This window comes from Crinia signifera, chromosome 19, assembly GCF_055691185.1.
Source record: "Crinia signifera chromosome 19, ASM5569118v1, whole genome shotgun sequence".
Lineage (NCBI taxonomy): Eukaryota > Metazoa > Chordata > Amphibia > Anura > Myobatrachidae > Crinia > Crinia signifera.
In genome coordinates, this window is record NC_139226.1 from 13,834,098 (window position 1) to 13,858,851 (window position 24,754).

Below are 24,754 nucleotides of genomic sequence, written 5' to 3' on the forward strand. Positions count from 1 at the left end.
GCTAATTATCTTTGACACTAATATTAGATTAGCATTAGGATAAACGTAGATAACAACATAAACCATTAGGAACAAAACCCATCCCGTGATGGGAGGCGTGTCAGTTGGGACCAAACGCCACTGATGTCAGTTCAGCTTAGTCAAGGTGGAATGATGGCAGAAGGCCGGGTTCATAAGATAGGCGCACTTGTAGTGCTGCATAGGAAAATATGGACGAGGTGTCATTCTTTAAAAAGATTGATGTCAATCGTGACAGACCTGTGGGACCTATGAGTCTTATGACAATGTCCATATGAGGCACTGCTACAGGTTGCGGACGTTTCTAGAGTGAGGAGGAAATCCAGGTGGGTGTAAGAGAGTGGCTGCCCGAGTGCTAAACTTGTAATTTCTGGAGTCGGGAGGTTCCAGATCAAGTGCCCGCTGCGGGTGGTGGAGCCTGGTCACTTATATCTTGATTATTATCAGATCGCATGTTTCGGACATAGGCCTCGGCGTCTCTGGGGACCAGGAAGTCTTTATGGGAGGTACCCTCATAAATGCGTAATCTGGCCGGGTAGAGCAATCCAAATTTATGGCCCTCGGTAGCGAGTTGGGAGCAAACAGGGGAAAATGCTTTCCGGGCCTTAGTCAGCTCCATAGAAAAGTCCTGAAAAATTAACAGCTTATTTCCTTCCCATTGAATATCTTTAATTCTTCTGGAGGCTGTCCAGATCAGTTGTTTATGTAAATAGTTCATGCACCTGAACAGGGTTACCCGTGGCCTCGGCTTATTGGGGGTTGGGACTGGGCCCACTCTATGTGCTCGCTCTATCACTAGATCTGTGCACTCGGGGGCTATTCCCAGTAGTGTTGGGAGTGTATTTCTCACAAAGTGTGCTAAGGCAGGGCCCTTGATCGATTCAGGGAGTCCAACAAGTCTTATATTATTTCTTCTTGATCTGTTCTCTATCTCATCCAGCTTATTCCAAATGTGATAATTATCAGAAGTCAGGGATTTTACAGTCTGGGTAATACCAGAGACCTCGTGTGATACTGCGCCTATCTGGTTTTCAGCTCTGTCAACCCTCCGCACGAGTGCATGTAATTGTGTGGTGATATCCTGCACTGCCCTGGTTAGCAAAGGCTCCATAGTGCTTTTAATAGCAGATACGATATCGCCATACGTTACCGGGCTCTCAGGCGAACGGAGGTCTTGCAGCATGGGGTCCCGCATTTCTGCTGCTGATTTCTTGTGTGCCGGAGTAAGGAGGGGGAGCCGCTGCCAGCCGCCATGCTGGCGTCCGCGCGGCGTTTCTCCTGGCGCGGTGGGAGCGCTGTGCCGGGTGAGGTGGATGGCGCTGAGCGATCCATTCCACTCCCTGGATGTCAGGGGAGTAGATGCGGGCTGCTGTGGAGGCTTAGATAGCCTTTACAAGGGTTTGGCTGATCGGGTTCCACGGAGCTCCGGCGCCAGCTTCCTCACTCCATGAACCCGGAACCGGAAGTCCTGTTTGCCATACAGTTTACGGATGCTATTAGGCTGGGGTCCTGGTCCCAGGATCCCCACCACACAATCACTCAGTTGCAATGGTGTATGAGATTTTGAAGCTAAACAGATCACCCCTCGCATGCTTGCAGTTTAACAAATTATATTTCTGATCAACCAATTTCAGTAGAATGGCATCTCAGCAGTCTACGGCCTACACGTGTTTCACCATTAACCTTGAGAAAGCTAGCAGTGAAATTCACAATAAATAATAAGGCATCTCACAGTAAACCAGTCGTAAATTTTTTATATATCTTATCTTATCATTCTTTTGAGCACCATGTTATATGTATATTTGTTGTATATGTCCTGATTTTAACTGCTAAACATTTTACCTAAGCAAGAGGTGTGTCCCAAACCCAGAGGCGTAACTAGAACTGTGTGGGCCCCATAGCAAACTTTCCTAAGGGCCCCCCCACACACACACACACACACACAAACACCAGAGAGACAGAGAAGAGAGAAGGAGCAGAAGGAAAGAAAGAAGGGAAGTCTGGGAAGAGAAGAGGGGAAGAGAGAGAGGAGAAAGTGAGAGACAGAGAGATATAAAGAGAAAGGGGAGACGGAGAGGGAGTAAGGGCGGGATGTATCAACATACACCTCCGCCCTTCGCACGGCAGCCGCCGCGATGCTACCGCATATGTACTAACATATGCGGCCAGCATCGGGCTGCGGTAACGGAGACCCCCGCGATACCTGTGATGTTGGCTGCGGGGGTCTCCGTCACCTCCCGGCGGCTGCCAGCGTCCCCCTGTGTCTCCTCCTCCCCCCTGAAGCCGGATGTCCTCCCGGCTGTGACACCAGGGGGAGGAGATGATCACAGGAGGACGGGAAGGGGTGGGCGCGCGGACGTCGGACGTCGGGTGGCGAAAGAAGCCCATAGGCTTCTATAGGGTATCGCCACCCAGAGGGTGGTGATACCCTGCCTAGCGAAAACGCTGCGGACAGGTATTGATACATAGGAAAATGCGGTAAAACGGGTGTTTTACCGCATTTTCCCGTTAGTACATCCCGCCCTCAGAGAGAGTGGAGAGAAAGAGAAGGGCAGTAAAAAGAGAAAGAGAGGAGAGAGCATGGGAAGGAGAGGGGGGAGGGGAGAGAGAGCAGTGGATAAAAAAAGGAAAGAAAATGGGATTGTGAGAGGGAAAAAAAAGAGTAAAGACAGGGTGGGGGAGAAAATGTCGGTGAGAGTTAGGGAGAATGAGGGGTGAGGTGTGCAGTGTCTCCTGTGTGCAGGGGCTCCTGAAGTGTGCGCTGGGAGTGAGGTGAGGAGGGGAAAGAGCGGGGGGCGACAGAGAGGATGGCATGAAAGCCATCAGCACCGGGTCTCACCATTCACTAACACCGGCACTTCTCTTGCGCATCCTTAGCCCGGCGCCTGGCTTGCTCTTCAGCGCACCGAGTCTCACTGATGCACAGGCAGCTGCCGCTCTACTGTGTGCGGCGTGCCTGCAAGTGACTCCAGTGTGCTGGGTGTCTGTGCCGCCGATCTCTGCCCTCCAGGTGTGCTGTGCGCAGGGGCTCCAGCCTCCTGCAAGCATCCAGCCGCCGAGACCGTGCGCGCCGGATGTCATGTGGCACGGGCTCCTGCAAGGGAATCAGGAAGCCGCTGATTTACTGTGCGCTGGGTCCCGCCACTGAAGGTAGACCGCGGCCGCGCTGTAGCAGTAGGAGGAAAACAAATGGGTGCAGGGGATAGCCTGCAGGGCCTTCGGGCCCCCCAAAGGCCCGGGCCCCGTAGCAGCTGCATCCCCTGCACCCACAGTAGTTACGCCACTGCCCAAACCGCCGTACACAATAAAGGTTGATGAAACCACCCCATCCTTAAAAAATGATTTATAAAGTTATGTTTTAAACAAAAAGCTTTCTGTCTAAGACATGGGTCTTCAAACTGCGGCCCTCCAGATGTTGTGGAACTACATGTCCCAGCATGCCCTGACAGTTTTGGCATGCTCTTATAGGAAAAAATGTGGCAATGCATGTTGGAACATGTAGTTTCACAACATCTGGAGGGCCACAGTTTGAAGACCCATGGTCTAAGGTGTGCATCCCAATGCAACTTCTTTTTCTTGTATATACTTAGTATAATTTTTGGTTGTTCAGGATAGCACCCCCGCAAACATACAAAAATCGGATAAAAATCTGCCTTACTGACAAAGGCATAATTCAGTGTTGTGCAGAATCTAAACTCGCTCCTCTTCTGAGAATGGATTCAGCCTGAAACCCCAATCTGTGAGTGTGTGTGTGACTATGGGCCTTATTCTAGTTCACTCTTTCTGACAAAATTCTTCTTAGATGGACAAAACCATGTGCACTGCAGGGGGGCAGCTGTAAAAAGTGCAGAGAGAAATAGATTTGGGTGAGTTATTTTGTTTCTCTCTGCACATGTTACATCTGCCCCACCTGCAGTACACATGGTTTTGTCCATCTAAGAAGGATTCTGTCAGAAAGAGTGAACTAGAATAAGGCCCTATGTGCAGGCCCCTAAAGGTCCCATAGTAGCTGCACCCTCGGTAGTTACTCCATTAACCATCATCATCATCATCCTCCCAATCATCATCATCACTGATACAGGTTACAGACCAGATGTTAACACTGATACAGGTTACAGACCAGATGGTATCAGTGATACAGGTTACAGACCAGATGGTATCAGTGATACAGGTTACAGACCAGATGTTATCAGTGATACAGGTTACAGACCAGATGTTATCACTGATACAGGTTACAGACCAGATGTTATCAGTGATACAGGTTACAGACCAGATGGTATCACTGATACAGGTTACAGACCAGATGGTATCACTGATACAGGTTACAGACCAGATGGTATCAGTGATACAGGTTACAGACCAGAAGGTATCAGTGATACAGGTTACAGACCAGATGTTATCAGTGATACAGGTTACAGACCAGATGTTATCAGTGATACAGGTTACAGACCAGATGTTATCAGTGATACAGGTTACAGACCAGATGTTATCAGTGATACAGGTTACAGACCAGATGTTATCACTGAATATTTAGCATTTATTTAGTTTTGCACAGAATTATTCTCCCAGCAGTCCAGGTGTTTATGTATCTGGATAAGAAGGATTTTCAGCCACATAACACATTACATATATACACATTGCACAACAAAGGGACAATACAGTGTGAGAGCATCATGTCCCATCTATGCCGTAATCTTCATCTTCTGGATGTCCTGGAAGCAGGTGGACCGTAGAATACAGGTATTATTTTGGCTGGATACAGCGATATATGGAGTCATGCAGATACACCCAGGTGAGCACAGCGACATGCAGCCTACTGGATTCATGATAAACGCACAGGTAAGTGTACATTCCTGGCAGCTGTCCATCTGTTGGTTTGGACCACACGGGGCTGCGGTGGTTACGGTGGCTACGGAGATAAAGAAAGGATGATTAGATTTTCTATCATAATAATGATGCATTGTACACTCACAGGCTGGTTCATTTGTTGTACAGCCCAGGTGCCACTAGATGGCGCCCAAAGGAACAGTGAAATTGTTGCTCAGTTCGGGCATGAACAGCCACCGGAGCTGATATTTGTAATCGTTGCCGTTGGCAGCAGCTGTAAGTTTCCCGGTAGTGCAGGAGAACCCCAAGGTCCCTCCCGCGCCGCATCACCTGGCACCAGCCCCCCCCCCCCCCGGTCCCTCCCACGCTGCATCACCCGGCACCCCGACGACCCCCCCATGGATCGGGTGAGTGCCGGGGCGCAACCCCCTGCCTGCACCGGCCCTGAGCAGAGGTACATATACTGTTTATATATATATATTCTGTGAAAGATGTTGTATTACCAGTATTATTATTATTATTATTATTATAAAGTGGAGATTTTTAAACTGAAGCCAAAATGTGTGTGCTACTGTATGCCCCCTCACACAGCACACGCATATATTTATAAAGTAGTATACAGATGGGTCTGTTCCCATCCTTGCTGGCGGGTCGCCAGAACGTACGCGCTGGCGACCCGCCAGCAGCCTCGCCAGCGAGGAGACTGAGACGCGCGTGCGTCTCACGCGCACGCGCGTCTCAGTCTCCGTCGCTAGCGCGGCGGAAACCCTGTCCGTCTCCGCCTCAGGGAGACGGACGGGGTTAGGGGGGGTTAGGGGGGATGCGGGCAGGCGGCGGGGACCCCGGGTTACCGCCGGCAAGCCGGCGGGGACCCGGGGAAACGTATGGAAGCGCCGTCGGAAGGGGACGCGCGCGCCTCTCGTGCGCGCGCGTCCCCTTCTCACGATCGCCATGGCGCTGGCGGGGGATGGCGGCTGGCGACGCCAGCGCCATCCCCTGCCAAGATGGGAACAGACCCATCTGTATCTTATACAAATACCCTCTAGCGCTGTATGTGTTCTGTTCATTTATGTTATGTACACAATATAATCCATATTCCACTGCAGCCCCTCACACCTCTCCCTGCCCCGCTGTATAGCCACTACTATCGTGCTTCCTAGTGTAACATCATTATCACCAGCATTATCACCAGCATTATCACCATCATTCATGTTGTGTGTTACTTACGCGCTCCGTAGATGCTGACAGACTGGGCGGCTACAGGAACAGAGAGAGGACAGATAGCGGTTAGAGGATGAGGATATACAGTATCCCTGAAAACATTTCAATGCTACAAGTCACTGTTACTTGTGGTAATTGGGTACTTGGGTATAAAAATAATGACATTATAATATAATGTGCGGCTATATCTAGTGTGTTGCTCTGATTTCCCTTCTTGTTACCATGTAGCTGTGACTGGACATAGAACCTGTATGATGTATAATACTACAGAGAGGTGTCTGAGCGAGACAACACATAACAATACTAATGTGTGTCTTTCCTAAAGAGGTTTGGTTTCTATACATCCTATATAATAAAGGCCTATCGCTGCTCCTCCCCACAATGGTGCCCCGACCTCCACTAGATGGCGCCAGACGGAGCTCTGTTCGAGTGCGCAATCTCCTTTCATATTGTATTGTATGGTATAACGGTACTGTATGGTATAACGGTACTGTATGGTATAACTCAGCCTCTGTCCTCAGAGTCTTTTGTATCCTATATAGTAAAGGCCTATTGCTGTTCCTCACCACAATGGTGCCCTGACAGCCACTTGATGGCGACAAACAGAGCTCTGTGCGGGCGCACACTCCCCTCCATATTGTACTGTATCGTATAACTGTACTATATCGTATAACCAGCGGCGTAACTAGAATTTTTGCGCCCCCCCGCCACAGCACCGCCCCCTCCCCCTAGCCCTCCCACCCACCTTCCCAAGTGAAGTTAAACCCCCCCTTACCCCTCCGCATGCCGCCGCCGCATTCAGGGTCCCGCCGCGCATATCTTCTCCCGTCTCCTCCTGCAGTTCTATAATGACTATCAGAAAATGGCTGCCCCCTAACAGCAGACAGTTAGGCCCGCGCCTCCTCTAGCATCCCAAAAAACTGTCTGCTGTTAGGGGGCAGCCATTTTCTGATAGTTATTTTTCATTAGAAGTGAACTGCAGGAGGAGACGGAGCCAGGACAAGATCTGCGCTGCGGCCGGGACCCTGAATGCGGCGGCGGCATGCGGAGGGGTAAGGGGGGTGTGTAAATTTACTTGGGTGGGTGGGAGGGCTAGTAACTATAGCCCCGCAGATTGGCGCCCACAGTCCCTCAGCGCCTCCCGCCACCGTGGGGGCTGCGGGGCTATGGTTACGCCACTGCGTATAACTGTACTGTATGGTATAACTTAGCCTCTGTGCTTCAGAGTCTTTTATATCCTATATAATAAAGGCCTATCGCTGCTCCTCACCACAATGGTGCCCCGACAGCCACTAGATGGCAAGAGACGGAGCTCTATTCGGGGGCACACTCCCCCTCCATATTGTACTGTATGGTATAACTGTACTTCATGGTATAACTGTACTGTATGGTATAACTCAGCCTCTGTCCTCAGAGTCTTTTATCTCCTATACTGGGCGTATAAGACGACCCCAACATTTCCACTCAAAATATAGAGTTTGTTATATAAGTGCACCCGGCGTATAAGACGACCCTCCCACTTGGAGGCATGTTTTTCAGGGGAAAAAAGTAGTCTTATACGCCAGCAAATACATTAATAAAGGCCTAGCAGCAGCATTTAGAATGGATTGCAGTGGTGAGAGTCTGTTCTTGGGAAGACCAGTTAGGAGACTATCGCAATAATCAATGCGGGATATAATGAGTGCATGGATAAGAGATTTAGTAGTGTCTTGTGTGAGATAGGGTCGTATTTTGGATATGTTTTTTAGATGCATGTAACATGATTTGGAGACAGATTGAATGTGGGGAACAAAGGACAGTTCAGAGTCGAGGATGACCCCTAAGCAACGAGCTTGTGGGGTAGGGTAGATTATCGAGTTGTCAACAGCGATGGAGATGTCAGAATGGTAACTGTTCTTAGTTGGCGGGAATATAAGTAATTCCGTTTTGGAAATATTGAGTTTGAGTTGGCGACAAGACATCCAAGATGAGATGGCAGAGAGACAATCAGAAGCTCGACCCAAAACCACTGGTGACAACTCTGGGGTTGATAGATAGATTTGAGTATCATCAGCATACAAGTGATACTGAAATCCGAAAGAGCTGATTAGTTTGCCAAGAGAGGAGGTATAGATTGAGAAGAGCAGAGGACCTAAGACTGAGCCTTGCGGAACTCCGACTGACAGAGGTAGTGAAGAGGAAATAGAGTTAGAGAACCGAACACTGAAAGAGCGATCAGATAGGTAAGATGTGAACCAGGAAAGGGCTGTATCATTAAGACCTAGGGAGTGTAGTGTTTGTAAGAAAAGTTAGTGATCGACGGTGTCAAATGCAGCAGAAAGATCAAGAGAGAGGCATGGGAGCTGAGAGATAGGACGATAGTTAGAGAGAGAGTTAGGGTCAGAATTGTGTTTTTTTAGAATAGGAGTTATCACTGCATGTTTATAGTGTATATTAATATTATGTGGATTCAAATAAAATCCATTTAACACTGTGAACATTTCTGCAAATACCAATATGAATGCTAAATAAAACTATGTCACAAGATCACAAACTAAAGTGTCATGATCAGTCACATGAATCCGTGGACAATATTTACCCAGGTAGATGTTACAGGATCTGCAGGAACAGTAAATCCAGCTGGAATATAAAATACTGGCTATGAATCTAGGATTTAATGACATCAATTAAAAATTAATACTTATTAACCCACTATAAATATAGTGGTAGGAAGAGCAAATATACATGAAAAAGGAAGCATAAGTTTTGTTAAATCTTTGAGTGCCAGCCAGGATTTCTTAAAAGCATAGAGCACTGACCGCACAATTCATTTTAAAAGACCACAATTGTCCCATTTGATTGTGTGCAGTTGTGACTTATTATTTTATTTTCATACAAGTTGCAAGTTATATTAATATTAGTAATTTCTAAGGTTATAACTCATAGAGGCAGTTCATTCAATGAATACACTTTAACGAGCCTTGCAACTGAACATGAGGCCTACTTAAAGCCTTATCGCACTGGTCTGAATTACCGGGGGATTATCGGTAGACTGCTCTGGTTTATGAGGGGAAGTCATGTGACGTCAGCTCCGCCTCCAAACAGCCTGATTCTATTGCACCCGCTGAATAAGTCCTGGGCTACACACAGACTGCACACACTGGGGAATCATTACATGGTGCGGGGCTGTTATCTGGGAGTGTCAGGTAATACGCAGGCGTGGCCAGGTGTATGAGGGGAAGTCAAGTGACATCAGCTCCGCCCCCCATCAGCCTGATTCTATCGCAGCTGCTGAGTAAGTCCTGGGCTACGCACACACTGCACACACTGGGGAATCATAACATGGTGAGCGGCTGTTATCTGGGAGTGTCAGGGATAATGCAGGCGTGGCCATGTGTGTGAGGGGAAGTCATGTGATGTCAGCTCCTCCCCCGATCAGCCTGATTCTATCACAGCCGCTGAGTAAGTCCTGGGCTACGCACAGGCTGCACACACTGAGGAATCATTACATGGTGAGCGGCTGTTATCTGGGAGTGTCAGGGAATACGCAGGCGTGGCCAGGTGTGTGAGGGGAAGTCATGTGACCTCAGCTCCGCCCCCGATCAGCCTGATTCTATCACAGCCGCTGAGTAAGTGTAATACACTGTAATTTAGTTCTAATCCTTCGCTACCTTTCTTTCTCTTACAGGTTCTGCTTCTTGTCTTCTTCGGATGCGGGGATTCGTTCTCCTCTTTTCGGTAAGTATAGACGATGGTATTTATAATATAACTTTATTTTTTAGATAAGAATAACTGAAGACTTCTACAAATAACTTTTAAGTTTTGACAGATTGTACTATAACACTCTTCCCATAGACAGTATTATCTGACAATGTTAGCAATACAACAATTACTTATATTAGTGTGCTACAAATTTCTCTATTATTTACTTTGTCTGGCTATGTTAGCAATACAACAATTACTTCTATTAGCGTGCTACAAATTACTCTATTATTTACTTTGTCTGGCTATGTTAGCAATACAGCAATTACTTATATTAGTCTGCTATAAATTACTTTAGCATTTTGACAATACAGCTCTCTAACAGGTATTTATCCCAGTCTTTGCAATTTCATAGCTACATCACAGTCTCGCATTCAGCATGAATAGCAACAAATAACTGTTCTCACAACAATGTAGTCTTGCTGCAACTAGGTAGCACTCTCCTGCTCCTAGCAAGTTATGACAGGGGACAAGTTGTCATCCTTTAAGGTAGTAGAGAGAACTGTCCCTGCAGGCTCTTCCTTATTACTGATGAGCAACTGGCTTTTACACTTCAGCTCCTAAATGTCCTGTAGCTAGGGACGGTATAGGGATGGGACGAGTTCAGATGATGATCCCTGTCACTCCTGTATCCTAGACTTTTGCTCCTTAACTCCTCCCTGCTACCACTGTCACAAATAACCTGTCTCCTTTCACTGTGACTGTATCACTCTGGTGATCGTGTAGCCTGTATATTGAGTGGCTCCTTATACTAAGCTCTGCACTGCGCTGTACGGTGGCTGTAGAGGAGGGGGCACAATCGCTATCAGGCTTTCTCTGTTGTTAGCTCGCTCTGTAGCATGCCAGCAGGAAAAGGGGATTAAGCAACCATGATCTCCCTCTGTATAGTATATGGTGACAGTCTCAGTCTCTGTGACAGATGGGGCTGGCTCCACTCACTTGTACACTTGGGGGCAGGCCTAACTGCATCACTGCTCCGCCCAGCGCCGACCTCTGCCGCGACTCCGCCCAGCGCCGGCCTCCTTCTCTTCGGCTCACCTGGTAGTTGGTGACCGCAGCTCCGGGTCCACCCAGCGGGCGGTGTCACGCCGCACGGCGGATTCAGCGTCACCGGAATGAAGCTGGACACTGAATCACCGGAGCGCAGTGCTGGGCAGTCGGGAGGCAGCTATCACAGTAGGACACGCACCATAAGCTTCAACGCTGTCCTTTTTCTCCTTGTGCAGCTCCCTGCTCAACCTCTCACTGGCTCCAACTGACCACTCCGTTAACGGCTGCAGCCTTAAGGCAGTTTCCCCCGTGCTACTCCTGGGGCACCCGTTAGTCCTCCTGCCATAAAACTTTATTGCACTGTGCTTGACAGGGTTGTGCAGGTGTTACACCTCTACTCAGCGGGGTCACTCTTTTACAGTGTTCACATAAGTAGCCCATGACTTAATTAACCTTTATTTAACCATAATTACAAAAACCTCTACTTAAAATAATTTGAGACTGACGCAAATAATTCACGCAGACAAAATAAAGACTCAGACACCAGAATTACGTTTAAAAAGGTCAAAGGAATTATTTATTGAAGACCTTGTTAAGCTAAACTAGAATTTTAAATTTGGAATTTTGGGATCTTAAAGATCAAGTCCCTAACGTTAAACTAAAAAATGGAGGATGGCAAAAAATTCTTAGTCGCTACCACACGCCAGCCCAGTCAACTTGAAACATGTGACTTAAACTTAAGGAGGGGTTCACCACCGCCTCCTAACTGGCACAACCTGCATCGTGAGGATCTCACCACCCCCTAACCTGGCAGAGCAAAAAATGGGCGGTCCCGCAGGGGAACGCCCCTTGTCCACCCGCATGGCGAGGACCACTCGCCGTCCTACGAAAGGGGTGGTGTCCCACGATGACCGCTTATGCCCCCCTTTGACCGCTGGCTGGTAGCGACTTTCCGCCATTTTGGCTGAAAAGCCACCACAAAAATTGCTTAAAAAGACCAAGCGTACCAGCACTCTGAGGGATAACCATCCCACCGCTGGGTACTAAAATAGGGAGGGCGGGAGGGCTTCCAAAGGTAAGAAGGTGGAGGTCACATGGTCCCTAGAGCTTAAGTAGTGCTAAAATGTACCCTCCCCCTTAACTCCTGATAGGCTAACTACTTCTGCCCACCTTATCACTAGGCAGAAAAACCTAGCAGAGTTTTTTCACTGCCTGAACTTTTGCTGACCCTAAGTCAGGGCTCTTATCATGCTTCAAGCTTAAACAGCCTTCAGCTCCATTAAGTAGCCCATGACTTAATTAACCTTTATTTAACCATAATTACAAAAACCTCTACTTAAAATAATTTGAGACTGACGCAAATAATTCACGCAGACAAAATAAAGACTCAGACACCAGAATTACGTTTAAAAAGGTCAAAGGAATTATTTATTGAAGACCTTGTTAAGCTAAACTAGAATTTTAAATTTGGAATTTTGGGATCTTAAAGATCAAGTCCCTAACGTTAAACTAAAAAATGGAGGATGGCAAAAAATTCTTAGTCGCTACCACACGCCAGCCCAGTCAACTTGAAACATGTGACTTAAACTTAAGGAGGGGTTCACCACCGCCTCCTAACTGGCACAACCTGCATCGTGAGGATCTCACCACCCCCTAACCTGGCAGAGCAAAAAATGGGCGGTCCCGCAGGGGAACGCCCCTTGTCCACCCGCATGGCGAGGACCACTCGCCGTCCTACGAAAGGGGTGGTGTCCCACGATGACCGCTTATGCCCCCCTTTGACCGCTGGCTGGTAGCGACTTTCCGCCACAACAAAGGTTGCCTTAAGGCAACCTCCACCGCCATCCCCATTATAAAACCCGAAAGGCCATTAACCCGCCTACTCATGCCCAAACTCTAAAAATATCCTCCAGGAAGATGCAATTTCCCGCAGGGGAAAGATGCACCCCATCCTCACGATAAAACCTCACACTGTCCAAGACCAGCGAAGGATGTTTGACGACAATTCCCCCCATGGCTCTCACAAAAACTCCTATTGCGGAGTTCACCTTCTTGCGAGCCTTTTCAATGGCGGAGATCCTAACTGCACCCCGCCAATGAAACCTGGGAATTATCTCCGACCACACCACCTTAACATTAGGCCAGTGTGCCCTCAACGCCACCAGATCCGACTTGATGCTTAGAATCAAGTCAATCCCTTTGGTAATACCCAGATCATTACCCCCAAGATGAATGACCAGCCACTCAGGCCTGCCCCAGTTCCTCTCATGCCTCATGAGCACTTTCAGGAACTCGACCCAACGCAGACCCCGGACTCCTATCCACCTGACCTGCCTATCACCAAGATAATCGTGTGACCTTCTTGCCATTGGATGCCTACCGGCCCAATAAATAAAAGAATGGCCGATGAGCCATATTTGTCCTGATGAATCCGTTGGAACTGAAAAAATAAGGAGATTCCCTAACATCAGTATCTTAATCTTGAAAAACACAACTTGATACATAATCAACCCATGTGAAGGAGAAAACTTAAAAAACCTCCCGTGGACCAGTTTTGCCAATTGAATTAAGGCCCCCGTGGAGGAAAAAGTAAAAACAACCTTCACACCATCGATTCCGGAACGCTGTCGTTCCAAAACCGACAGTAAACTTCGTTTTAGGGTTGGCGCAACAGGCGCATCTACAACTTATCTAAACGAACATAAGACTTGTATGCATTTGACTTCCACCGGCCTAGCGCCCGGATCTCACTTACCGACGATCCGGACGCCGCCGCCTGTGTAGCCGACCCAATCCGAAAGGAATGGGTCCCATACTCCTGGGGCCTTAGTCCCAGTACCTCTAAACACTGTTTTAAAACCGCAGCAAATTGAAACTTTGACATTGAACTCCCATCTGCATGCAACAAAAACTGCCCTTGAATCCCCGCAGGGCGGATTCCTAAATAAGCTTGCGCCAAGCTGAGCGGGCAGATATCCTTAACGCATTGCGCCTGCAATGTGACCCAGCGCCCCTTCCCCAGTTGATCTGTTTTGGACTTAGCCAACCTGCATAACACGCTGCCACTACCTATTTTGACGTTGCCCACCAGCAAACCAGCCTCTTTGCCCGCTTTGTTCTTAGCCACCAATTCGCTTACTCTAAATGCCCCGAAAAATGCAAACACAAAAGCGGTCCTAAAAAGCAACACCTCAAATGGAGATTCCCCAACATCCGCTAATACCTTAACCAGATCTTTCAGCAGTGCCAAATCAATGGGACGCCTTGCGTCCTTTGTTGCCGGGTTGGCCCTGGCCCACCCTTTCATGGCCTTAGCCAACACAAAGGACCGAGTGGGGTCCTCCTGACCCCGCAGCTTAGAATGAAAAGCTATGCCCGCAAGGGCAATCGACATGGCCCCTTTAGCCCTACCCGCTTCGTAGTGCTCCCACACAAAAACACCCAACCTGTCTTCCATGGACTCACCTTCCCGACCATACCTACCCAGGAAAGCCTGCCAATCCCTCCATGCTGCATCATATGCCCTTTGTGTGGAAGGAGCCAGAGCGTTCCTGGCCAGCCCCACTAACCCGGTTCGATGATCTGCCAGACATAAGGCGGGCATGTCAAACCCACTGGAGAAGCCCCGGGTACCAACTCCCGGAACCTAACCCATTGGAAACGGGACAATGCATCCGCAATGTTATTCTCTATGCCAGGCACATGCCTGGCAGAGAAATTAATATTAAATTGAAGACACTGCAATACTAGATGCCTGAGCAACCGCAAGGTGAACGGGCATGAACTCCTCTGATTGTTTATTGCGTGCACAACCCCCATGTTGTCGCACCGAAAAACTACCTGCCTATCGGCCAATTCACGGGCCCACAACACCAGGGACACCACAATGGGAAACAGCTCCAACAACAGAAGGTTCCTAGTAAAGCCCCTATCCACCCAGGACTTTGGCCATCCCGCAACACACCATTCCAACCTGAAAAAGGCCCCGAACCCACAACTGCCTGACGCATCCGTAAATAACTGCAACGCACTGTTGTAGCAAGGAGGTGCAGGCCACAACACTACCCTGTTGAAAGAAACCAAAAAAGAGGACCAAACCTTTAAATCCTCCCTGATTTCTCTGGATAGGTAAACCGAATGATGGAGCCGAGCAACCCCAGCTGTTGCACGTTCCAATTTGCGACAAAACACACGACCCATGGGTATGATTCTGCACGCAAAGTTGAAAGATCCCAATAAGGACTGAACCTGTTTTAACCGCACTTTCCGCTTACCCAGGCAATCCTCAATGAGACCCAAAAGCTTCTGTACCTTGTCCGCCGGTAGACGGCAGCATCCCGCCTGGGAATCGATTTCGATTCCCAGATAACTGAGGCAATGTGTTGGGCCTTCCGTTTTCCCTTCCGCTATGGGCACCCCTAGCGCTCTGAAAACCCTCTCAGTGACCTCCAATAACTTCTCGCAAACTTTGCTCCCGCCCTGACCCACCAAAAGGAAGTCATCAAGGTAATGAGCAATACCCTGATGCCCTGAAACCGACTGAATGCACCAATGCAAAAAACAACTAAACCTTTCAAAATACGCGCAAGAAACCGAGCACCCCATAGGTAGACATCTATCCACAAAAAACTCACTACCTAACTTGAAACCCAGGAACCGCAAGGAATCCGGGTGTATTGGTAACAACCTAAAAGCAGCTTCGACATCTACCTTTGCTAACAACGCATTACGGCCACAGCCTCTCACTAACTGCAAGGCCTCCTCGAATAACTGGTACCTAACCCTACACAGCTCTTCCGGTATGGCATCATTAACCGACCCCCCATGGGGGTGAGATAGGTGTTGAATCAACCTGAACTTTCCCGGGGTGCTCTTTGGTACAACACCCACCGGAGAAATGCACAAACCCTGTATTGGCGGTACCGCATATGGCCCGCACATACGCCCTAACGCTATTTCCGCATCCACTTTCTGTCGGACAATGAGAGGAAAATCCCTGGCCGATTTTAAATTCCTAACCGCAACAACATGTACTGAACCCTCAATTGGCAACTGAAAACCCCAACGAAAACCATTCAACAAAAAACTGGCAGCCTCACGATCCGGGTAGCTCCTGAGCCACCGGACTAACTCAGCCACCACTATAGGCGAAGGAGCCTTACTTGTGACCTCCAGCGGCTTCACTGGCATCACCGGCCCTACCCGCTGGGGCTGCGGTGCAATCCTTTGCTGGGTGACTGGACCCGCAAACTCTGCAGGAGTGGCGAAAACGACAATTCGCCCCCCTGTTGCACTTCCCCTCATTATAAGCAAAACACTTGCCTTTGCCCGCTACCTTGGGGGACTGAGCTGGCGCCGCTGCCACCTTTTTTCCCGCACCTTCCCCCAGAGGCCTTGTCTGCTGAGTGACCTCCAGCCAGACCTCAACATCTTTGAACCCCATGGGCAACACCGCGTTGCCATCCTGTTTTCGACGAAACTTTTCGTCATACTCCCGCCAGGAATACCCCTTTGTTTTCAAGTACATCTCGTGTACCAAAAACAAATATTTTATAAGATTGGGGTATTCCCCAACCCTGGTCTCGGCATAACAAGCTGCAAAAACTAAAAACCCCTTGAGCCACTGGTGAAAATTTCTAAAGGCATTTTCTCCTATTCCGTCTGCCTTTTTTGCCTTCTCAAAGGCCTGCTTCATGTCATCCGTCAGAGTAAAAATATCCACGTATTTCCCCTTTCTAATCTTTTCTTTCATCCTCTTACGGATGCCCCTGGTGACCGCTGTGTTCGCACAGTGAACCATCTCGGTGAACAGGGGTGGCTCCGCAGGAGGAGGAGCAGCGCTTGTACCCAAAGGCTTGTCCTTTGTGGTAACCTTAGCAACCTGGCGTGCAATCATCCTGGCTAACTTACGCGGGCGCCGAGGGGAATCCGACCCCACACTACTGGTGTCACTATCTGTAGAATCACAAGATGTATGAACCGCACACTCACCCGTGCCTGATGTCCCCGGAGCTTCGTCAGCCGCAACGGCCGACCCGGAAACTGCTGCAGACGTTTCAGGGGCTGTCCTTGGCTCTGTTCGGACTTCTCGACTTCTCCTCCTGGCTGCCATTGCCGTCCCTGCACCCACACTCGCCTGTGAAGACACAACAAGAGACGGGGGGGGGGGGGAAGAAACAACACTGCCCCCTTCGGCCACAACGGAAGCCGAAGCCTCCGCCATGGCCGGAGGGACAACCTCAAAAGCACTTGAAAGCGGGATCCGCTGCTGGTGCGCAGGCCTGATCTGGTTACCATATCCCCCTGATGCTTGGGGAAACCCCCCAACCCCCCCCGCTCCCGGGGGAAACCCGTAACCCTGCCCCATCTGCGGCTGCCAAAAACCTGCATAACTTGACCCTTGTTCCCAAACACTGCCCGCTGAACTGGGTGAGCTGTACCCCTGCGAAACCATGGACCCCCACATAGGCTGGGCCATAGACCCCGAATGATACCCCGCTCTCTGCTGAAAGCCATAACCCGCGGGAAAAACAGGCCTAAAGGGGCCCCCTTGGGGCAACCCCCCTTGACCACTACCCCCCATGTGGGACTGCCAATATGGGGAGCTATGCGGGGCCCACTGTCCCTGCCAACCCAAAATGGGGGAAACCTGAGGCATTGGGAGGGAATGAGGCCCCTGCCAGGTTGCTGCTGACATAATCCCACCCCCTGAAGAAAATCCCGGGTAAACACTTGCTGCAGGTCCCTGCATCTGCCCTGATGTGCCCACAGAACTACTGGGATAAAAAACATTTCCTCCCATCCCTGCCCCTGCAGGTGGCGCTGTTGCACCACCCCTCTGCCCCACCATGGCATTGTAGCCACCAAACCCCAACCCTGGCTCACCAAAAATCCCCTGATTAACCCCAGCATTGGGGAGACCCAAAGCACTTGTCCCCATCCCCACTCTATATTGGGGTCTGAGGCTACCCAATCCCCCTGTCACAGAACCCACATTCATGTTACTTGCAGGCACATAATCCCCCATAGTGAATCCCCCTGTTCCTGTCACCACAGGAGCTGCCTGATCGCTCACCACCCCCCCACCCCCCTCACCATTCCTGCCCCCCCCAGCAGCCTCACTCCCCACAGCCATTAAGTTCACTTGCCCGTTAGCGTTGCTCCCCGCAAGGGAAGCCAACGCTTCATTACCAGCCCCCACACTTGGCGCTTGTATGCCCCCTTGCAGAGCGGGGGACCCCCCAGCCTCAGCAGGCTCTGAGGAGTTCCCCGCCGCCTGCGTTGCCGTGTCAGGCCTCGCGCTCACCAGAGCCGAGGCCTGCACTTCCCGCACATCCCCGCGAGCTGTGAGCGCTGCCGCGTCATCCGGCGCGTCACCCACCTCGCGCCCAGGCCGCGCACCAGCCAGCGCTGCGGCCTGTACCCCGCCCGCCGCTACGCTCCCCGCTGCCACCGTCCCCTCCGCTAGCACCTCCGGTGCCGCCGACTCCGCCCGCAAGCTCTCCCCGCTCCCTGCCCGCTCACTGCCCTGCCCCAACACCGCGGACGGCGCCGGGGAAGGAGAGGTCGGCGGGGGGGCTACCACAACCACCGCGTCACCCCCTGCATCCACTGAGAGGGCAGGCAAAGCCTCCCCCATGTCCTCCACGGCCACTACTCTCACCCTGGGCCGCCGGTACCCCGCAAGGGGCCTGGCAGCGTCCACCAGACGGCGGGGAGGGGGAGCAGAGCGACGTGGCCTAGACATATTCAAATACAGAGATGTAAAAGAAATTAACACTCACCAGATCTGCGCAGGACCCACAGGAACCAGCACTTCCAAAGGTAAGAAGGTGGAGGTCACATGGTCCCTAGAGCTTAAGTAGTGCTAAAATGTACCCTCCCCCTTAACTCCTGATAGGCTAACTACTTCTGCCCACCTTATCACTAGGCAGAAAAACCTAGCAGAGTTTTTTCACTGCCTGAACTTTTGCTGACCCTAAGTCAGGGCTCTTATCATGCTTCAAGCTTAAACAGCCTTCAGCTCCATTAAGCCTTCCTCTCTACCTGTCACCTGAGTCTCTGTGCCATGAGGGTGTTACATAAGTCCTGGGCTACACACACACTGCACACACTGGGGAATCATTACATGGTGAGCGGCTGTTATCTGGGAGTGTCAGGGAATACGCAGGCGTGGCCAGGTGTGTGAGGGGAAGTCATGTGACATCAGCTCCGCCCCTGATCAGCCTGATTCTATCACAGCCGCTGAGTAAGTCCTGGGCTACACACAGACTGCACACACTGGGGAATCATTACATGGTGAGCGGCTGTTATCTGGGAGTGTCAGGTAATACGCAGGCGTGGCAGGTGTGTGAGGCGAAGTCATGTGACATCAACTCCGCCCCCGATCAGCCTGATTCTATCACAGCCACTGAGTAAGTCCTGGGCTACGCACACACTGCACACACTGGGGAATCATTACGTGGTGAGCGGCTGTTATCTGGGAGTGTCAGGGAATACGCAGGCGTGGCCAGGTGTGTGAGGGGAAGTCATGTGACATCAACTCCGCCCCCGATCAGCCTGATTCTATCACAGCCACTGAGTAAGTCCTGGGCTACGCACACACTGCACACACTGGGGAATCATTACATGGTGAGCGGCTGTTATCTGGGAGTGTCAGGGAATACGCAGGCGTGGCCAGGTGTGTGAGGGGAAGTCATGTGACATCAACTCCGCCCCCGATCAGCCTGATTCTATCACAGCCACTGAGTAAGTCCTGGGCTACGCACACACTGCACACACTGGGGAATCATTACATGGTGAGCGGCTGTTATCTGGGAGTGTCAGGGAATACGCAGGCGTGGCCAGGTGTATGAGGGGAAGTCATGTGATGTCAGCTCCGCCCCGATCAGCCTGATTCTATCACAGCCGCTGAGTAAGTCCTGGGCTACGCACACACTGCACACACTGGGGAATCATTACATGGTGAGCGGCTGTTATCTGGGAGTGTCAGGGAATACGCAGGCGTGGCCAGGTGTGTGAGGGGAAGTCATGTGACATCAACTCCGCCCCCGATCAGCCTGATTCTATCACAGCCGCTGAGTAAGTCCTGGGCTACGCACACACTGCACACACTGGGGAATCATTACATGGTGAGCAGCTGTTATCTGGGAGTGTCAGGTGATACGCAGGCGTGGCCAGGTGTATGAGGGGAAGTCATGTGATGTCAGCTCCGCCCCGATCAGCCTGATTCTATCACAGCCGCTGAGTAAGTCCTGGGCTACGCACACACTGCACACACTGGGGAATCATTACATGGTGAGCGGCTGTTATCTGGGAGTGTCAGGGAATACGCAGGCGTGGCCAGGTGTGTAAGGGGAAGTCATGTGACATCAACTCCGCCCCCGATCAGCCTGATTCTATCACAGCCACTGAGTAAGTCCTGGGCTACGCACACACTGCACACACTGGGGAATCATTACATGGTGAGCGGCTGTTATCTGGGAGTGTCAGGGAATACGCAGGCGTGGCCAGGTGTGTGAGGGGAAGTCATGTGACATCAACTCCGCCCCCGATCAGCCTGATTCTATCACAGCCACTGAGTAAGTCCTGGGCTACGCACACACTGCACACACTGGGGAATCATTACATGGTGAGCGGCTGTTATCTGGGAGTGTCAGGGAATACGCAGGCGTGGCCAGGTGTATGAGGGGAAGTCATGTGATGTCAGCTCCGCCCCGATCAGCCTGATTCTATCACAGCCGCTGAGTAAGTCCTGGGCTACGCACACACTGCACACACTGGGGAATCATTACATGGTGAGCGGCTGTTATCTGGGAGTGTCAGGGAATACGCAGGCGTGGCCAGGTGTGTGAGGGGAAGTCATGTGACATCAACTCCGCCCCCGATCAGCCTGATTCTATCACAGCCGCTGAGTAAGTCCTGGGCTACGCACACACTGCACACACTGGGGAATCACTACATGGTGAGCGGCTGTTATCTGGGAGTGTCAGGTGATACGCAGGCGTGGCCAGGTGTGTGAGGGGAAGTCATGTGATGTCAGCTCCGCCCCCGATCAGCCTGATTCTATCACAGCCGCTGAGTAAGTCCTGGGCTACGCACACACTGCACACACTGGGGAATCATTACATGGTGAGCGGCTGTTATCTGGGAGTGTCAGGTAATACGCAGGCGTGGCCAGGTTTGTGAGGGGAAGTCATGTGACATCAGCTCCGCCCCCGATCAGCCTGATTCTATCACAGCCGCTGAGTAAATCCTGGGCTACGCACACACTGCACACACTGGGGAATCATTACATGGTGAGCGGCTGTTATCTGGGAGTGTCAGGGAATACGCAGGCGTGGCCAGGTGTGTGAGGGGAAGTCATGTGACATCAACTCCGCCCCCGATCAGCCTGATTCTATCACAGCCACTGAGTAAGTCCTGGGCTACGCACACACTGCACACACTGGGGAATCATTACATGGTGAGCGGCTGTTATCTGGGAGTGTCAGGGAATACGCAGGCGTGGCCAGGTGTATGAGGGGAAGTCATGTGATGTCAGCTCCGCCCCGATCAGCCTGATTCTATCACAGCCGCTGAGTAAGTCCTGGGCTACGCACACACTGCACACACTGGGGAATCATTACATGGTGAGCGGCTGTTATCTGGGAGTGTCAGGGAATACGCAGGCGTGGCCAGGTGTGTGAGGGGAAGTCATGTGACATCAACTCCGCCCCCGATCAGCCTGATTCTATCACAGCCGCTGAGTAAGTCCTGGGCTACGCACACACTGCACACACTGGGGAATCATTACATGGTGAGCGGCTGTTATCTGGGAGTGTCAGGTGATACGCAGGCGTGGCCAGGTGTGTGAGGGGAAGTCATGTGATGTCAGCTCCGCCCCCGATCAGCCTGATTCTATCACAGCCGCTGAGTAAGTCCTGGGCTACGCACACACTGCACACACTGGGGAATCATTACATGGTGAGCGGCTGTTATCTGGGAGTGTCAGGTAATACGCAGGCGTGGCCAGGTTTGTGAGGGGAAGTCATGTGACATCAGCTCCGCCCCCGATCAGCCTGATTCTATCACAGCCGCTGAGTAAATCCTGGGCTACGCACACACTGCACACACTGGGGAATCATTACATGGTGAGCGGCTGTTATCTGGGAGTGTCAGGGAATACGCAGGCGTGGCCAGGTGTATGAGGGGAAGTCATGTGACATCAGCTCCGCCCCGATCAGCCTGATTCTATCGCAGCCGCTGAGTAAGTCCTGGGTTACGCACAGACTGCACACACTGGGGAATCATTACATGGTGAGCGGCTGTTATCTGGGAGTGTCAGGGAATACGCAGGCGTGGCCAGGTGTGTGAGAGGTGTCAGGGGATGCGCAGGGCTACAATATTTTCATAAGCTGTGCTAAGCAGTTTGCAGGTTTGCATGGGGTGGGATTTCACAGGGCTATGAAAATTAGGTCAGATCAGGCCCGTGGTAAACCTTTGGGTATTTAGTACATACACTCTACTATGTGGATAAAAAAATATTTTTGTACTTAAGGTCTAAATGCACATGGACTGTTATCAACGGACTGCGCATGTGTTCCATACACATCGCACATACGCGAGGGGAATTGCGTATGAATTATAAACGCAAAGCAGCCGGAGCCTGACTGACAGGAAGTCCATGTGTGGGGGTGGTAACTGATTTATGTTTTATGGGAGTGCGCAGGTGTTTTATGGGTGGGTCTGTGACGTCCATGCTGCCATCGTTCAGCCCCTCTCAGTCCACTTTGCATTAGTAAGTAAATGTAATAAATAAACACATACAGTAGCTGTATATAATATATAATAAATCCCATTAAACACTGAATATTTCTAACTGGGGTATTTATTAAAACTTGTATAAAGATAAAGTGGAGAAAATAAAGCATTGATTAGTCAGTTCCTAACGGTCATTGGTTATTGTTTTATATCACCCCCCCAGGGGCTGGCTGGCAACTTTAGGCCTGGGGGGCAAGTCCAGAGCACTGGCCCATGAGTAACAGCGTTTGGCTGACAAAACCCCCTGCTCTCCCTATGTAATAATAATAAACAACAGCAGCAGCAGGACCCCGCAGGCTGTTCCTCTACTATAATAATAAACCAGGACACCACATGCTGCTCCCACTGCATAAAAAGAATAGGACACCACACACTGCTCCCCTGCATAATAACCAGAGGACAACACAGGCTGCTGCTCCTGCATAATAACACGGCACCACAGGCTGCTCCCCCTGCAAAATAACAAGACACAACAGACTGCTACCTCTGCATAATAACTGGACACCACACACTGCTCCCCCTGCATAATAACTGGACACCACACACTGCTCCCCCTGCATAATAACTGGACACCACACACTGCTCCCCCTGCATAATAACTGGACACCACAGGCTGCTCCTCCTGCATAATAGCTGGCCAACACAGGCTTCTCCCCCTGCATAATAAAAGATCACCACAGGCTGCTGCTCCTGCATAATAACACAACACAACAGGCTGCTCTTCCGGCATAATAACTGGACACCACAGGCTGCTCCCCCTGCATAATAACTGGACACCACACACTGCTCCCCCTGCATAATAACTGGACACCACAGGTTGCTGCTCCTGCATAATAACACAACACAACAGGCTGCTCTTCCTGCATAATAACACAACACCACAGGCTGCTCCCCCTGCATAATAACTGGACACCACACACTGCTCCACCTGCATAATAACTGGACACCACAGGCTGCTCCCCCTGCATAATAGCTGGACACCACAGGCTGCTCCCCCTGCATAATAACTGGACATCACAGGCTGCTCCCCCTGCATAATAACGACACCACAGGCTGCTCCTCCTGCATAATATCAGGACACTACAAGCTACTCCTCCTGCATAATATCAGGACACTACAAGCTACTCCCCCTGCATAACAGGACTGAAGATTCAGGACACCACAGGCTTCTCCTCAGTCCTGTTCTCCCTCTATACAGATGCTCTTACCTGAGGCAGTGAGACTGAGTTTGGGCAGACACCACAGGTTTCTCCTCAGTCAGTAGTCAGTACCTGCAGCACTAGCACGGGGAAGGTGGACACACAGGCCGGCCGCCGGAAGTGGGGTGCCGTGTGATGATGGTCGGCACAGGCAGGCTGCTTGCTGGCTAGACATGTCCCCAGTGCAGGAGGCCGGCGGCCATTTTATTAAAGCCCAGACAGTGCTGCTGATGCTCTGCTGATACATTGGACCACCAGGCGGCCCTCAGTACTAATTAATAAAGTGGCCCGGGGGGCACATGGCACCCTGCCCCCCGGCCCAGCCCGCCCCTGCACCCCCCCCCCCCCCCCCCCCATGATCTCTCTAAGTTTGGATAAATACCCTCATAGTCACCTGTGATAACATCATGCAAACACAAATAGGGATATTAAGCAGACACATGTCACAAGAACGTCGATAAACTAGGACTCCTGATCATGGTCACATGAACAACATTTACTAAGAGATTCTGCTATAGACTAATGCTGTGTACACACGGGGCGATAGGGGCTGAAATCGCTGGGAATATGGTCGCTGAGCGACCATATTGCCAGTGATTGGAGTGTGCACCAGCGATAAATCGCCAGGTGCGCGCTCCCGTTTTCAGCCCCTGAATGGTCGCTGGTCGGAGGAACATGCTCCTCCGACCAGCGACATCCCCTGCCTCTTCACCCAGCAGTGTTTAAATTTTCATCTGCGACCATCTCTGGTCGCAGATGAAAACGGGACACGGGGCAATATGATTGCTGAGCAATATATTGCTAGCAATATATTGCCAGCGATCATATTGCCCCGTGTGTACGCACCTTAATGGGATGCGGTCATCTATTAGAATGAACTTAGGTCTACAGTCATTAGGTCGACCCCACTAGGTCGACTGTCAGGAAGGTCGACCTGACTTAAGGTCGACATGGGC

General features: G+C 50.8%; 1 long non-coding RNA gene across 1 annotated transcript; it reads right to left on the bottom strand.

The window, feature by feature from the left end:
* Window positions 1-4,516: 4,516 nt before the first annotated feature.
* On the bottom strand, window positions 4,517-23,991 carry LOC146041701 (uncharacterized). Its single transcript, XR_014463559.1, has 4 exons — window positions 23,808-23,991; window positions 8,645-8,685; window positions 6,073-6,102; window positions 4,517-4,927 (listed from the first exon to the last, which is right to left on the bottom strand). It is a non-coding gene; the product is annotated as an uncharacterized LOC146041701 (long non-coding RNA).
* Window positions 23,992-24,754: the final 763 nt, after the last annotated feature.